At 29.2% G+C, this 16,464-nt stretch overlaps 1 long non-coding RNA gene across 3 annotated transcripts; it reads left to right on the forward strand.

The window, feature by feature from the left end:
• Positions 1 to 1,932: 1,932 nt before the first annotated feature.
• Positions 1,933 to 13,539, forward strand: LOC109811671 (uncharacterized). Of its 3 annotated transcripts, XR_014431497.1 has the most exons (5): positions 3,601 to 3,883; positions 5,158 to 5,192; positions 5,894 to 5,982; positions 6,277 to 6,559; positions 12,822 to 13,539. It is a non-coding gene; the product is annotated as an uncharacterized LOC109811671 (long non-coding RNA). The 3 variants fall into 3 exon arrangements; XR_003805288.2 differs by lacking the exon at positions 12,822 to 13,539 and having other exon boundaries at positions 1,933 to 4,074; positions 6,277 to 6,668; XR_003805287.2 differs by lacking the exon at positions 12,822 to 13,539 and having other exon boundaries at positions 1,942 to 3,883; positions 6,277 to 6,668.
• Positions 13,540 to 16,464: the final 2,925 nt, after the last annotated feature.

Below are 16,464 nucleotides of genomic sequence, written 5' to 3' on the forward strand. Positions count from 1 at the left end.
ATATAGGTATATTATGTTCAAGACTAGAATAATCTTCTAATTGATACTTCACCCATAGTAACTGTGAACAACAACTAGCAGTTGAGATGTATTCAATTTCTATCGTAGAAAGTGAAATGGCTTTCTACTTTATACTTGCCTAAGAAATGAGATAAGGACCAAAAAATGACATGCTCCATTTGTGGTTTTTTTTCCAACTACGACCTATTAAGTTTTTATTGGAAGAAAAATAGTTTATGTGAGATAAATGCTAAGAAATATATATTATGCATGCAAACATATTAGAAATACCTTGGAATTTTCTTAGAACATTATAAATTGATTTGATATTAATTTATAGTGTAAGTTCTGTTTTCTACCAATGGTGATAAATAATTATAAAAGTGGTATTTGTGGTTCATCATAAATCATGAGAAAATTATATGTGTGCATAATCACTACACGGAAAAGGATGAATTGCGACAGACAATTTGCGACAGCTATTGTGAAGCTGTCGTCGCTTTGATATTACAACAGTTCATACGATAGTTACTTGCAATTGCTGCAAAATATTTCAATATTGCGATAATTCATGCAAGGAAACCAAATAACTGCCACAAAATTTATTTATATTGAGGCAATTTGTAGTAAACGGTTGCAATCTACAAGGCAGAAAAAAAAATTCACACAAAGTCATGCACACTCCAAAATTCTATAATTTTACTTTCAATAGAAAAATAGAAAAGTAAAATAATAATGAAATGTAATTACATTTAGAAGTGTTGAAAAGGAAAAAAAATACTTTAATATACTATATTAATTTTATTTCTCTATCTTTTAAATTATTTTAGAATAAAAGAGTTTTATGTTAATCTTGAGAAACTAAAAATTTAAAAAATATCTGTTACATTTTTTTATGTGTTAGTAAAATTAATAATGCATCTTAATTGTGGATTAAATCGAGAATATTGAACAACTAATAAATAATTTATGAAATTTATTATTTTAATGGTTAATTAAATATGACATATTTGATAAATTAAATTATCTTTTCATAAATATTAACTTAAAAATCACTTCTAGATTTTATTATATATATATATAATTTAAAATTTATTTTTAATACAGATTAAATATTATTTTATTCAAAAGTTACAATGAAATTTGATAAAAATTTAGGATTAAAAACATTTAATAGTAGACTAGACCAAAAGTAATCTTGTTTCTTTTGGAAGTATTATATTTTCTTAATAAACTTATATTTTATTAACAATTTTATATATACTTTCTTTAACATGAGACACAATTATTTTTTTTTCTTTCTATAATTTCAAAATTGTGACTAAAAATTATAAAGTTAGGAGTAATTATAAAATGTTATTAGTTTTTTGAAAGATTACAATTAAAAAAGAAGAAGAAATTGAAAATATTAAAATGTTAGTATGAGCACACAAAATAAATAAATCAAAATATAGCATTAATTTTTGTATGATGTCATTAATAAAAATAGTAGATATTTGATAAATTAAATAATTATTTCGTTAATATCACGTCAATTTTAAGGAGAATCGCCGTAATGTATGTTAAAATAATAATAATTTTTTTTTTACTTAAACCCTTTTGCTCAAATTGTTTCCTCAAACCCTTTTGTTGGGGAGTGATTAAAGGGCTTTTAGGGAGGGGTTCAGATTATGTTGTATTGTTCATTTTCTTTTGATTTTTTGATTTAGGGAAGGGTTTTTGATAAAGGGTTTGGAATTCGTCTTTCAATTGTTGCTGCTGAAAGACCGAGGCCGTGGGAATCAGTGGAAGGACTGAGGCGATGGGAATGTGAAGCTGCTGAAGCACTAGGTTAGCTTTTATTCTTTAGATAAGATTTATTTGAACAAACTCTCATCTCATGTGGACCAAAGTTTCATTAGAAATCTGGTTGAATATGCATAGAAAGAGAAGAGTTAAACTATGCCATTGTAGTATATTAATTTATGGATGTCAATTTGACCCTTGGTATTGTTTAGCTCTTACATTTAATTTTTAAGTATTATAATTAACAATGACAAGATATTTTTAGGTTCATCAAAAAGAAAAGAGAATAATAAAGTAAAGTCTCTGACAAGCAATGAGTATATAAAACTTGCTTTCATCTGTTTGTTAGAGCATCTCCAATGGGAGTTGTTTATAAGCAACTCCCAATTACTTTAAATGGGTCACACTGTGCCATGTCACTCTTAAGCAACTCATATTATATTTTTACAAGTTTTGCTCCAATGGAAATTGCTTATAAGTATCCATACTTTTTTACAACTCATACTACACTTTTTGACACCTCACACTACACTTTATTATAAATTTTAAAAAAATTAATGATTATAAATACTATATAAATATGAATAACAAATAAAAAAATTATAATAATAAAAAAAATAGCTTAATATATTCTATAATAAAAAATTAGACTATTTTATTTGAGAAAATATTTTCTATTTTTATCTTTAAAAATAATTTTTATTTTTAAATTTTTAGATTTAGAAAATTTATCTAGTTTGAGTTCTTGTTTTCTATTTAGAAAATAAAAATACTAAAAATGTGTTTGATTTAATTATTTTTTAATAAAATTTTACGAAATGCATTTTTTTATTATAAAATATAAAAAATAAAAATAGAAAATAAAATGTAAAAAATAAAAACAGAAAATAAAATATAAAAATAAAAAATAAACGTCTCGTTCCTTCTTTCTTCTCCCACCGCACTCTCTCTTCACTATCTCTTCTCCGACCGGCGCGCGGAGGTGGTCTAGGCGGAGGGGTCGCGCGCGGAGGGGCCGTGGGGGGTTATAGATGACGTGGTCGCACGCGGAGGGGTCAAGGGCGGAGGGGTTGCGGGGGGCGGGTATGGGTATATGGAGCCGCGAGCGCGGTGGTTCTGCCGCACGCGGTGGTTCTGGCGCTCGCGGTGGCACGCGGTGGTTGCGGTGGTGCTCGCGGTGGCACACGATGGTTGCGGTGGTGGTTCTAGCGCTCGCGGTGGCAAACGGTGGTTGCAGTGGTTCTGGCGCTCGCGGGGGTTGCGGTGGTTCTACCGCTCGCGGTGGTTGCGGTGGTTTTGTCGCTCGCGGTGGCACGCGGTGGTCGCCAGCTGGTCATGCGGTGTCCGTCGTGCAGTGGCGCGAAGGAGACGAAGATGAGGTGAGGTGAACACGTTTTTTTTAATTTTTTTTATTTTCTTAAATCTGACCCATATTCCACGTAGATTCCATTTAGCCAATCAGATTTCTCTCCTCAATGCTAAGCAACGGACCTTGTAGAAGCAACATTGACAAATTTTTAAGCAACTCAAGTGCCACCTAGGATCACTCCAATGAGAATTTTTAATAAGCTCCGTTGCTTATTTTTAAGACACAGCACAAGCACCCTCCGCTGGAGGTGCTCTTAGATTGGAAAAGTTGTTTTATCAGATGATGATGGCATCTTCAGACACTACAAGAATGTATAATATTTTATGCTATAAAAATATTTTTTATTTGCGTTGGTTTACGCAAACACTAAACAATGATTTTTACTTTAAAATTTATTATAATATAGTTAAGTGTCGATTTAGTTGACACTATTATTTTTAAAATTTAAAATAGTAGCATGAAACTCATTACTTAATAAGTTTTATTTTAAAAATTAATTAATAAAAGGTTAGCGTTTGTGTAGCCGATGTTAAGAATGTAAAATAAAATAATATAACTAATATACAAGAACTCGAAAGTCACTAAAATCATAGTTTGAAGTCTTGCGGTCTACTAAAATGAAAGTCACTAAAATCGCGCATCCAAGTCTCGCGGTCTCACCATCTGAAAATTAGCTCTTGAACCCTAAGTTTTACCTCATGCCCCATTCTGCAGTCATTGAACCCTAAGGTGAGCCTCACACCTCTTTTCCAAAAGAAGTGAGCCTAGAGCAAGATGAGTTGAAATCCTACACTCACAACCTTCGTCACTCTTCCCAGAAACATTCATCGCTTCAGTTGTTCCTAATTGAGGCTCGAAGTCTTTTCATTGGACAAAATCCTATTATTTTCCCAAAACCCCGCGTTCAACAGAAAAAACATGTATCACTTTCTCTCTAATTTCCCAAAACCTTACTAGTTTCCCAAAACCCCTACCTGTTTGTTGAGTTGCTCCTATTTTTTTTGTTTTAATCTATGTTTTGGATTCTGAACTTTTTGGGTTTCATGGGGGACTGAAGGTTGGGGTCAAGGGATAAATGAATGGCCGACTCGATTTATATCTATAGATTGTAGAATTTTTTTTGCTTTCATTTTTTTGTTGTTGAGTGAGGGCATTACTAATTGTTTATTTAGATTTAAATGGGGAAGTTGCCATGTGTGGTTGAGTGGTTGAAACACATATTCATAAATGGGAGACATAGGTTGCATGGGTGGTATTTTGGATTCTAATATAAAATGAAAATGGGTAAAAATGTGAAGTTTTAAATGAAAATGAGTGAAGTTTGAATTTTAGAGTCTCAAGTTCAATCTCCCAAATAGGAAAATGGTAACGAGGATAAAAAGGTGTAATAAATTCTATATTTTTTATTTAAGCTTAGTTATGAGTATGTTTGTTCTAAAAAGCTATGGAAAGTATGTTTTATCTAGTTATTTTTATTATTTAAGTTTCTATGGATGAACTCTATATATTTTAAGTTGTCCAATCTCTGAACAATATGTGTTTTGTGAAAATTCTACCACCAATTATATTTAAATATTTGGATACATGGCTTTGTTAGATATCTAGCATGTAAACATCTATATGAATTAAGAAGACTGAACAATTTTAAAACACTAACTATTAGATATTTATTGATTTTGATTGAGAAGGCTATTTGGTGTATGAATTACTTCTTTTGTGCCTATATTAGATATCTGTTTAAGAAGGCTGAGCATTTTTGCTTGATAGATATAAATCGGTTAAAGGCTTATATTATGGTGCAATTTGTAGTGAAATTATTCAGTGTTCTAACTTATGAATTCTGATTTTTGAACATGTGTATAAATTAATAAAGTATAATTTTAGGAGTTACACAAATTCCCCTATTTTTTTTCATTCCTAATTCACCAAGTATGTGATGGACTAGAGTAATATCATTACATGGAGTCAAGGCTTTCTTTAATTGCTTGTTGCCCATGTTGTAGGTTGACACCAAGTTTATTAAAGCCATATCATTCAGGTAATGACATACATAATTTGTAGTCATATTTATGAAATGTGAAAGTATAAATAACTTTTCAATATGTATGCTAATTTCCTTTTAATAAGGATTGATTACCTATATCACAAACAAGTCTAAGGGTGCAAGATGCGTTTGCAATGATTGATAGTCCAACAAAGATAGTGATACAATGGAATAGACACAATCAACTAGTAGGTGATTCTTCTAGTTTGTTAGTAGGATTTTTAGGTCAAGTTGCATCCAACTTTGGCAACTTTCCTATAATGTATGAGAATTGGACATAGGTTCCTAAAGAATATTAAAATAATGTTTTTGTTAACACGATATAGGTATTACTTAAAGTTAAATGAAAATGATGTTTTATTTATTTTATGTATTTTGTGTCTAACATGATTGTTTATTTTGATTTTGAAGGCTAATTTTGTTGTTAATGATGAAAAACAAAAAGAATACATCTTTTAGAGCTTGGGAAAGAAATGGAAGGACAAACGATGTAGATTGTTTGATAAATATCATGATTGGGAAAAATTCATGGAGAAAAATATTCAGAATCACCCACCGCACATTCCCCAAGATCGTTGGGCTATTTTTGTGCATTACAGATGAAACACTAAAGCAATTGTAATAAAAATTTCATTTAAACTTTTTTTTACTTTGAATAATAATCATATTAACTTTGCTTATTATTGTCCTTATAGGATATTGCTAACAAAAATGCTACAAATCATGCAAAGCTAGTGATCCCCCACGTACTAGGCTCTATAACTCTTGCAAGGAAAAAAGATGAGTTAGTATATATGGTTCAATCTCTTATTTTAACTAGCTAATATGTTTATTGATAATTTGTATTTTTAATCATTACATCATGCTTATTGTTAGGAGTTGTTACATGGTTGAGAATTTAGTAGAGAAGAAATGTATCAAGTTTTTCATAAAAAGCCTGATGGAAATTTTGTTAATGAAGAAGTTAGAAAGTTACATGTAAAATTAATGTGTTATTTGAACTTTATTGTTATTTGAACTTCATTGTTATTGTGGCCTAGTATTGTTTAAATGCTATTATGTTTAATGTTATTTATAGGAAAAATTGCAAAATGAAATGCCAAATTGTTCTGAAAATGAAGCTTTTGAGAGAGTTTGTGGGAAAGAACATCTTGGCTATGTACAGTATGGGACTTGGAGTTAGGCCATCTCAAATCATTGAATCTTCTTCTCGTGCAACATCATCAACTACTTCCTTTGAGTCTAATGAAAAGATGAAACAAATGCAAGTTGAAATTGACTCACTCAAGGCTCAAGTTGTAGAAGTTGATGTCTTAAAGGAGCATATCACATTTCTTATGCAAAGTGTTAAGGGAAATGAGGTAAAGTAAATATTATTATGCTTTTTAAAATTTGAAAGCATAGAATGACCTGTATTGTTGTTGGTTGTATTTTGTTATGTTAATAAGAATCCTTGGATAATGGTTGCAATTTTTTCTACTTCATGGAAATGGTTAACTTATATTTATAAGAATTTTGAGTATTCTTATGTTTAATGGGTTACTAGTCAAAGGTACTGCATTCCTAGGAGGTCTATGGTGGATTGATTGAAGGCTTTGGAAATGTAAATCGGAATGGTCGGTGTAAGGGTGATGAAATGACTTATGCTGTTAATTTTTCTTTGCTTGCTGTTTGATGTTGCTTTGTGTTACAAATATGGTTGCTGTTAGGATTAAAAGCTAGTATTTGATGTCACTACAAGAAAAAGTCAATTTAGCCATCAAAATTACCGACCAATTTTTTTTCCGTCGCTAATAGCGACATAATTAGCGATCGAATCTGATTTGGTTGCAAATTTATTTAGTGACCGAATTTTTTAGAGGCCAATAATCGGTCGCTAAATCCGTCGCTAAAATAATAATTGTTGGTTAAAATAGAGACAAAACGGTTTTGGTCTCTAAAAAAATAAAAAATTATTATTTATAATAATTTTAGCGACCAAATTAATATCGATCGCTAAAAAAAATTATTATTTATAATAATTTTAGCGACCAAATTAAAATCAGTCGCTAAAACAATAAAAATATTATTATTTATAATAATTTTAGCGACCAAATTAAAATCGGTCGCTAAAAAAGTAAAAAAATATTATTATTTATAATAATTTTAGCGACCAAATTAAAATCTGTGACACCCTCTACCCCAACATATATATATATATATATAATAATAATAAAAAGAAATATCTTATTGGATAAAAAAAATATTTAAAATTGAAACGACAATTCCAATAATCATGTGAGTAGAGAATTCACATTCATGTACTTAATCCAAATAGCAAATAAAATGACAAAGAATAAAAATTGAATTTTCCGAAATATATACTTTAATAAAACATAAACAACATCATATTCTAATTCTATCTATATCCCGATGTCACATGTCCTATCATAGCAAAATCCCACATAGAAGCCTAAGCTCCATCGTCCACATCCTCAGCCTCATGCTGCTAATAGTCTCCTGTATATCAAACAAGAGAAACAACACAAATGAAGGGAGTGAGAAACATCTCACTCTGGCTCACGGTGTAGGAACGCACACCGGATAGCCAAACACAAACAATACAGTTACCTCATAGATCAATCAACAACAATAGCTTATCTAATCATCCAAGTCATACAAATAGTAATTTATCATCATTTAATAATAAGAATGCACATGCATGGACACGGACTACATATTATCATGCATGTGGCGACAGTAAAACATCACATGGCATATTGCTGCTAGCAATACACGAAGAGTAGTCTAGGAGTACATGCCGGGTCACACCCTCTACGCACTCTCACTAAAAGGATATACTACCAGAGTCTCGTCGGGATAGCTAAGCCGCGCAATATACATCCTATGCACACAATGGACGAGACTGGGACTTCCTAACCGAGCTATCCCCAAGGACTAATCCCCAAAGCTTTTACACTAGGGGGCCTTCTCTGGCGGTGTATTCCATATCGTACCCTTAAAACATTTATGCAAATGATGCATGTCAATCAAGACTCTATGCATTCTCATATCACATTTTCATGTCTCATTCCCATATCACATTATCATGTCTCAACACATCTCATCGTCACATCTCCTCATTACATTTCATCATCACATTTGCATTATCACATCATATTCACAATTTTCACAAAGCACTTTAATTTATATTAAAACTCGTCTATTTGTAAAATTAAATACATATTTTTACTTCTCATCAAACAAGGAATATAACAGAACAATCAGAAATCAAAACAGAAAATATTAATATTTTGCCTATTTCTCATAGGGTTTCCCCGCAGGAACCCATAGAGCACTTTAAATCATATCAAAACATATTTATTCTCAAAATTAATCACATACTTATACATTACATTCAACAAGGATACAATAGAGCAATCAGATAGCAAAATAGAAAACATTCATATTCTGTCTGTTTCTCATAGGGTTTCCCATAGGAACCCATAGAGATCTCAAATCATACAATTAATTGCATATAAGAAAAATAATAAGCAAAACAGATACAATTGGGAGAAACCCCTCATACATGAGCATACGAAAAATACAACAAACACAAGATTGGGGGCCAATCCCACTACCCAGCATACAATCCCACACCCAGAGCGAGATTTCTCACTCCCCCCTTACCTCGATAAACAGGGGTTGAAATTAAAGCAGGATCTTCTCCTCCGAGTTCCCCTTGGTCTCCAGAAAGTGTAGAAGAAAAGGTTAAAAGTGAAAAAATGAGTTTTAGAGAGTGCAAAACGCTCTATTTATAGGCATTAGGCCATAGCCAGAACGGCCCGTTCCGAATCTGGAACGACCCGTTCTAGACACATAGAACATGTACAAAAGCCTTTCCCAGAACGGCCCGTTCCAAAAATAGAAAGGCCCGTTCTGAGTCAATAACTTGTTCTTTAAAACAACATCCGGAACGGCCCGTTCCCAAAGTGGAACGGCCCGTTTTGGGTTGAAATTTTACCCATGCATGCTTGAGTTGGAACGGCTCGTTCCCAAAGTGGAACGGCCCGTTCCGGGGCTATGAAAATCCAGAATTACTAATTAATAAATAAATAAATAACATATATATGTATATATATATATCAAATTAAAATAAAATATCATATACAATTTTAAACATGATTTTCTTCAAATAATAATTATAACAAAATATCATAATTAATAATATTATACAAAATAATTTTCATAAATGATTATTATTAAAAACCTTTAAAAATTCAATGAAACCCATTTAATTAATCAAAATAATTATAAGGAAATAATCTTCATAAATACAAAAATAAATAATAATTATTCGTAGTATTAGTAGAAAAATTCGGGGTGTTACAAAATCGGTCGCTATAAAAATAAAAATATTATTTTTTATAATAATTTTTGCGACAAAATTAAAATTGGTCGCTAAAAAAATAAAATATTATTATTTATAATAATTTTAGTGACCAAATTAAAATTAGTCGCTAAAAAAATAAAAAAAAATATTATTATTTATAACAATTTTAGCGAGCAAATTAAAATTGGTTGCTAAAAAAATAAAAAAATATATTATTTTTTATAATAATTTTTGCGTCCAAATTAAAATCGGTCGCTAAATGTAATTTTTTTAAAACTTTTAAAAATATATTCTTTTAAATGAAAGAAAATATAAAAATATATAATATTATTTTTATAATGTTAAAAATATTAATGATAAGAAATAAAAATCATTACCCTCCTAATAAAATTAATTTATTTTTTAAAATAATCCAAATTATATAATTTAAAATAGATAATTAATATATCATGATGTATTAAAAAATGAGAAACATAATGCTATAAAAGAAAATTAAATAATAATCTTTTTAATTGAATCTTTTTAAAAAAAATTAGACTAATTTAAATAATAATTTATCTAGAAAATTTATTTATTTTTCTCTTGAGAAATTTGTTTCTCTTTTGTCATGCTTAATATTTTATTATATATAAAAATTATTTACCTAATATATTTTGAAATTATTTTCATGAATATTATTTTATTTCAATTGTTATTTTAAAAGTTAGACTTAACCATTCAATTCAATTGATATAATCATGTTAGTTTCATTGTTTAAAAGCAATTGACTTATACAAAAATTAGTAAGAATTTGTGAAATAATTATAAAATGAAATATTTTTTAGTAATTTTAAAAAATTATTATCTTTTGATTTTAATTTACTCAAAGATGTTCATAGTATTTAACTTATGATATATACACCTCCTTTGTTTAAAAAGGCTAAAATTGCTGATAGTAGAGCTCGAACCACACACATACTTAAGTGGAGAAAATCTTAAGTCTTCCCCCTTAACTAATTGGGCAAACCACCCACTTATTCTTTTTGATCAGTTTTTAATACATCACAATGTGTTTCCTTGCTTTTTTCTCTATCAAATAGAATATGTGACCGTTTTAATAGAGTGTTTTTTATTTGCACCTTTATTTTAAAGTTTCGTGTCGAAATAAAATTCCAACACAAATTAACATATTTTATAACTAAATAATATCTGGTTTTAAACTTGATATGAAAATATTATGATATAACTTGATAAGATTTTAAATTAGTATTTTATTAATGATTGATAATTAAAAAATAAAACAAGGATAAATACGTTTTTTGAATTTTATATCTTAGATTTAAGATGAATAAATATATTAAGTTAATTAATAATTTATTTAAAATGTTAAAATTTTATTTATAAAAATAATATTTTAAAAGAGAATGGTTACAATAACACCGGTGTAACTTTTACTAAGTATTATATTGCTCAATAACTTTATATTAAATGTGAATTTTATAAATTCAACCGTTAGATTGAAAATTTTTTACTCTTAGATCATATATACAAAATTTTATATGAATTCAAGATGATTTGATACTTCATTCTTGTAAAATAAAATTGACGTAATATATACATTTCAAAATATACTAAAATATGAGCACTTTGATTACCTTCAAGTTGTTGTTCAATTTTAACAAAACTTGATATAAACATATAAAGTGATATGAACTTTCAATCTAACGGTTGGATTTGCAAAATTCACATTTAATATAAAGTTATTGAACAATGTAATACTTAGTAAAAATTATACCAGTGTTATTATAACCCTTCTCATTTTAAAATATAAAAATTATTATTTAAACTTTTAAATTTATAATAAATAATTTAAATTGTATCATAATATTAATTTTAAATAGAAATAAGTAGATTGTTAATTATAAAAATAAATAAATATATAAATAAAGATTAATTAAATATAATATAATAATTATTATTAGTAATATAATTATTATATATATTATTATATATTATAATGGTCCGGACACATCGAAATGAGAATGATCCAAAGATAGTATAAGTTGAGATTGTATAGTTGAGGATGACTTAAATAAATTAATTTGTGCTACCTATACTAACAACATGCATCTGCTTTTCGGTAACTTATCTCATCAGAACTCCATAGTTAAGCGTGCTTGACTTACAGTAATATAGGGATGGGTGACCTTCTGGGAAATTTCCCAAAATCTATGTAATTAAGGACAAAACATGCTGAAAAGTGAAGTATTGTGAAATAAAATCCTTGAGAGGCCAAATATGAGTGTTTCGTAGAGACCGAATTTGCGATGTCTATAAAATTTAATAAAATAAAAAATAAATCTTTAGCGACCAATTTAGCGACCGATTTATTCGGTCACTAATTTGGTCCCCACACACATTAGCGACCAAAATCATTGCAACCATTTTGCGACCGAAATTTTCGGTCGCTAAACAGAGCAAAAAAATTTTGGTCGCTATATATCTTTGCGACCCGGGTTTTTGCGACTACTTAAATTTGGTCGTTAAGGTAAATAGCGACCAATTTTAGCAATTTAGCGACCAATTTTGGTAGTCGCTAAATGCCATTTTTTTTGTAGTGTGTAGACTTGTCATTCTTGGTGTGGTATTGTTAAATCTATGTTAGTTGATGCATGGGCTAATTAACTTAGAGGGGGCATTGATGTTTGATTGTGTAGGGCAATTACTTGTTAGAGTGTATGGTGTATTTTTATTTGGGGGCTGATGAAAGTGTATGCTACTGAATTATAATGCTTAATACAAAGACTTATTTTGTAATGGAAAATGTGTTTTACAATGCTTGGAGTGTAAGGGCTTGATGCAGGGGTGCATTTTGTATTTGGGGGCTGATGAATTGTAGTGTATGCTGCTAAATTATAATGCTTGATGCATGAATTATAGTGTATTATGCTGAATTATAATGCTTGACATATGAATTGTAGTCTATGTTGGTGAATTATAATGCTTGATGGTACTGTTATAATGCTTGATGAAGATGTAGATAAATTTAACATTGTAATTATTTAATTAGCAATGCCTGCAGCAATGATATTGAAATGCATTGTGCATATATACTAGAAATGTGTGTTTAATTTCAGTAGAAAGTTTCTAGATCAAATTTTCTTTTATTTTCATCAATTGAACATACTATGTGATTATATCATGGTTATATCTTATTTGGTGAGACTATGCCTAAATGTGTGCAAAATCTTATTTAATTTTTTTTATTCTAGACACCTGACTTGGAATCACCCGTAAATGGAAAGCTTTCATCTGAAGGGAGTCATATTTTTTAAGGCCATGACTTAGATTCACCTACCACTATTTAGTTTACTTTTTGTTTTTAATTATTTATGCACTTTAATTATGAAATTTAAATACATACTTGTGTGTTTTCTTTGGATTTTCTTCTAATGTTGTATGAGAAACATAATTTAATGCTCTATATGTTTATGAATTTTATTATTAGCTTATGCTATTTAATTTTGTCTAATTATATTACAGTTTAAATAAAATAATAGATAGGCAAGTATTATAATAAAAAATATATAAAATAATTGTTGTATATATTATTGTCATAATTCCTAAATTGTAATCTAATTAATGTTTAATTGTATTGTAATATATAAAATATTAATAAGTATGTATTAATCTCTACTAAATTATGATGCAAAAGATTTATAAAAAATAAAATAAAATTATGATTGATATATTTTTTAAAAATGATATGAAATTTATTTAAAAATATAAATTAATTTTTAAAAAATAATTGCGACAATTAAAGAATAAATTAATTTTAAAATGATTTAAATTTAAATTTAAAAAAATAGCAGTCACAATGTTAATATATATAGAGGCAGTTTGTGCGATGACTGACTGAGGGGTCGCAATGTTAATATAGAGGCAGTTCAAGCGACGAGTGATTGAAGGGTTGCAATGTTAATATAGAGGTAGTTGGTGCGACGGGTGCTCTAAGGGTCATAATTTCGCTTTTGCGACGGTTTGTGCAACAGTTCCATTAACCGTCACAAACTTCACTCATGACAGACAATTTTGCAATGGTTGGCGAACTGTTGCAATGTCGTCTTTGTGGTGGTTCTAACTATCGCAATGTAGGGCATAAACCGTCGTAAAATCGTCATTTTCTTGTAGTGAATGATGTTGGGTATGGCTTCTGTGAAATATTTTGATATTTAAAGAAGGTTTACTATTTTAAAAAAAATATGAATCCTATTTTTACAAATATAGTCCAATAGAGATATATAATTTAAAGATAATCTTAAGAGTTTGAATTTTGGGCATCTGAAATTTATATGATGCAATATATGTTGTTTGAAGTATCCCTAAATTTTTTTTATGTATTTTAAAGTTGATTTAGTTTATCTAATAATTTACATTTAAAAACATCTTTTTGCAATGATTGTAGACATTGATGGCATAAAAAAGCAAATTTCCCAGCGACATCAAATGCGTTACCTTTTCTCAATGATTGTACACGTTGATGGCATAAAAGAACAAATTTCCCAGCAACACATAGTTTTTGCAACGATATTGTTCTAGTTGACAAAAATAAAGTCTTATTGTAACAATATTTAAATATTGTTGGCAAATTTTTATTTTTACAACAACTCATTTATCACTGTAAAAAAGTCGTTGCGAATAATATTATTTCTAGTAGTGACATGATTGATTTTTTAGGGAGACCTATGGATATTATTATGAATTGTTCAATTTTGGTGATTTAATTTCATTTAATTAGCCAGTTTGAACCTTAATTTATTGTTGATTGAATTGGAGACTATAGGAGGAATGTGAACCTCAAGCAATTTGTGTACTAGGAACTCGAAAGTGTGTGAATGAGTGGTAAAAATAATTTGGGTTTAGGACTTCATAAGATACTTATATGTTAGCAAAACTAAGGGAACTAAGGTATAAAACTTATGAATTTAGATAAAATTAATGAAAGAAATTGTAAGTGAAAGTTAAAGTTGGGAGGGTGAGAACATCATAAAAAGTAATAAGACATTGTAAGTTAAATGGTTGGAAATAATTCACCTTTATTTGAAAAGTACAATGGATAGTGTAGTTTGTTCGTGTTGCATTTGACATGCTATTATTGAAAAGAAAGAAGCAATTACAAAAGTGTATTCATGTGTGGACCCTATGGGGAAGACAAGAATTATGGGTGGGGTTGAAAGGCATGTATGTTATAGTTGTAGATTGAAGTTATGTACTTTAATTTATTGATTTTGGGAGATGAAGTTGACGGCTTCTGCTCATGTTTGCATGACCTCTAGCTGCCCCCATGTACCTATGGAGAATACAACTTTGTGCAAGTCTCAAAAGAATATTATGCATGACGATGTCCTTGAAAAGAGGATGTGAATGACCATAGAAGGTACTTGAGGTATGCTCGTAAGCTTCGAGTCCTTAGGAATAGCAAGGTGCCAGGTTGTGGAGACTTAATGCGGCTGGATAATTAACATAAGTCAACTTGGAAAATCCCAGAAAATGTAAGGCACAGTCATGATATGTGAAATCATCTACACCAAGTATTAGGGTAGAATGTGAGCTCCCAATCGTCATCCATAAAGAAACATATAAGACCACTAGGTTTTAGTGGCATGGTGAGCCTAATCAATGAGATTTCTACTATATACATTAGGATACATATTAGTTCTCTTGAGTGACAACAATAGAAAACCACAACGTGGTAGTATATAAGATTGTTTTTGGAAATTTTAAGTTCACTTTGTGTGTGATATTGTTAATGATAGAAGAAGTTCACGCCATAAATTTATTTTTCAGAGGGTGGTGGATTGTAGTCGACTAGCTTTTTAAAGTATTCAATGGTTTGACGGTGATACAAACTAGAGAGCTACTATTGATGAAGAAATTAATAAAGATTCTTTGATGGGGTCAACTTAGGTGTTTAGAGATTGGGATATGACATTATTAGGTATGTTGTATGAAGTTGACTACTTTGAGTCTTAGGATCTTTTATTTATTTATTTATTTGATATGGGTAATATAGGATATCAATATTTTACATTTATTAGTCATTGGTATATTCTGCAAAGTACTTATGTTCTTTATGTTGGTTATATATATATATATATATATATATATATATATATATATATATATATATATATAATGAGATCGAGAGGTCTTTATTCAATTGCATATTACATTTTATGACTTCAATGTATTTGATATTTTTATGTATAAGGCATTTTATACTTGTGCTATTGACGTAATGTACAACTTGTGAATGGATTAGTAGCGATGTTTAATTGACGTAAATTAATAGTGTTATTAGTAAGAGTGCTTGATGCTTGTAAAAAAACAAGGAGAATTAATTGTATGCAAACTAAAGTAATTGTAGAAAGTTTTAATTAAATGAAAGGCTTTAAAGTTTGATGGAAAAAATATTTCTAAATTTGGAAAATATAAATTACAAAAAATTCCTTAATTAAATTTGACTCGAAATTATTGATGATGTGTAATGAAATCATACATGTGCATTGGTGTCACAGTATCACTTGTGTTGCTAGTGTTGGTGCGAGTGGCGGTGAATGATGCTTACATGCTATTCTTTTAGAAACTATTGGAAACTCCTTTTTCGTGTGATGTTGAACCTCTAAAGTTTGACATTTTAATCCAAGATAGTTGTTTCATGAAAAAAAAAACATCTTTAGTTGTACTCTTTGATTCATGTATAACTTATTTCTTCATGGTATTTGCTTCCGAAAGTCAATTCTATGTCTTCCCTTAATTTATTATTTGATTGATGCAACCTCAACTAGTGTTATTGATTGTATTTCTACTATCTGTTCGTAACATCCTTTGAATATTCCTGTTGGAATTCTATAG

Source organism: Cajanus cajan, chromosome 2 (assembly GCF_000230855.2).
Source record: "Cajanus cajan strain Asha chromosome 2, NIPB_CcT2T_4, whole genome shotgun sequence".
Lineage (NCBI taxonomy): Eukaryota > Viridiplantae > Streptophyta > Magnoliopsida > Fabales > Fabaceae > Cajanus > Cajanus cajan.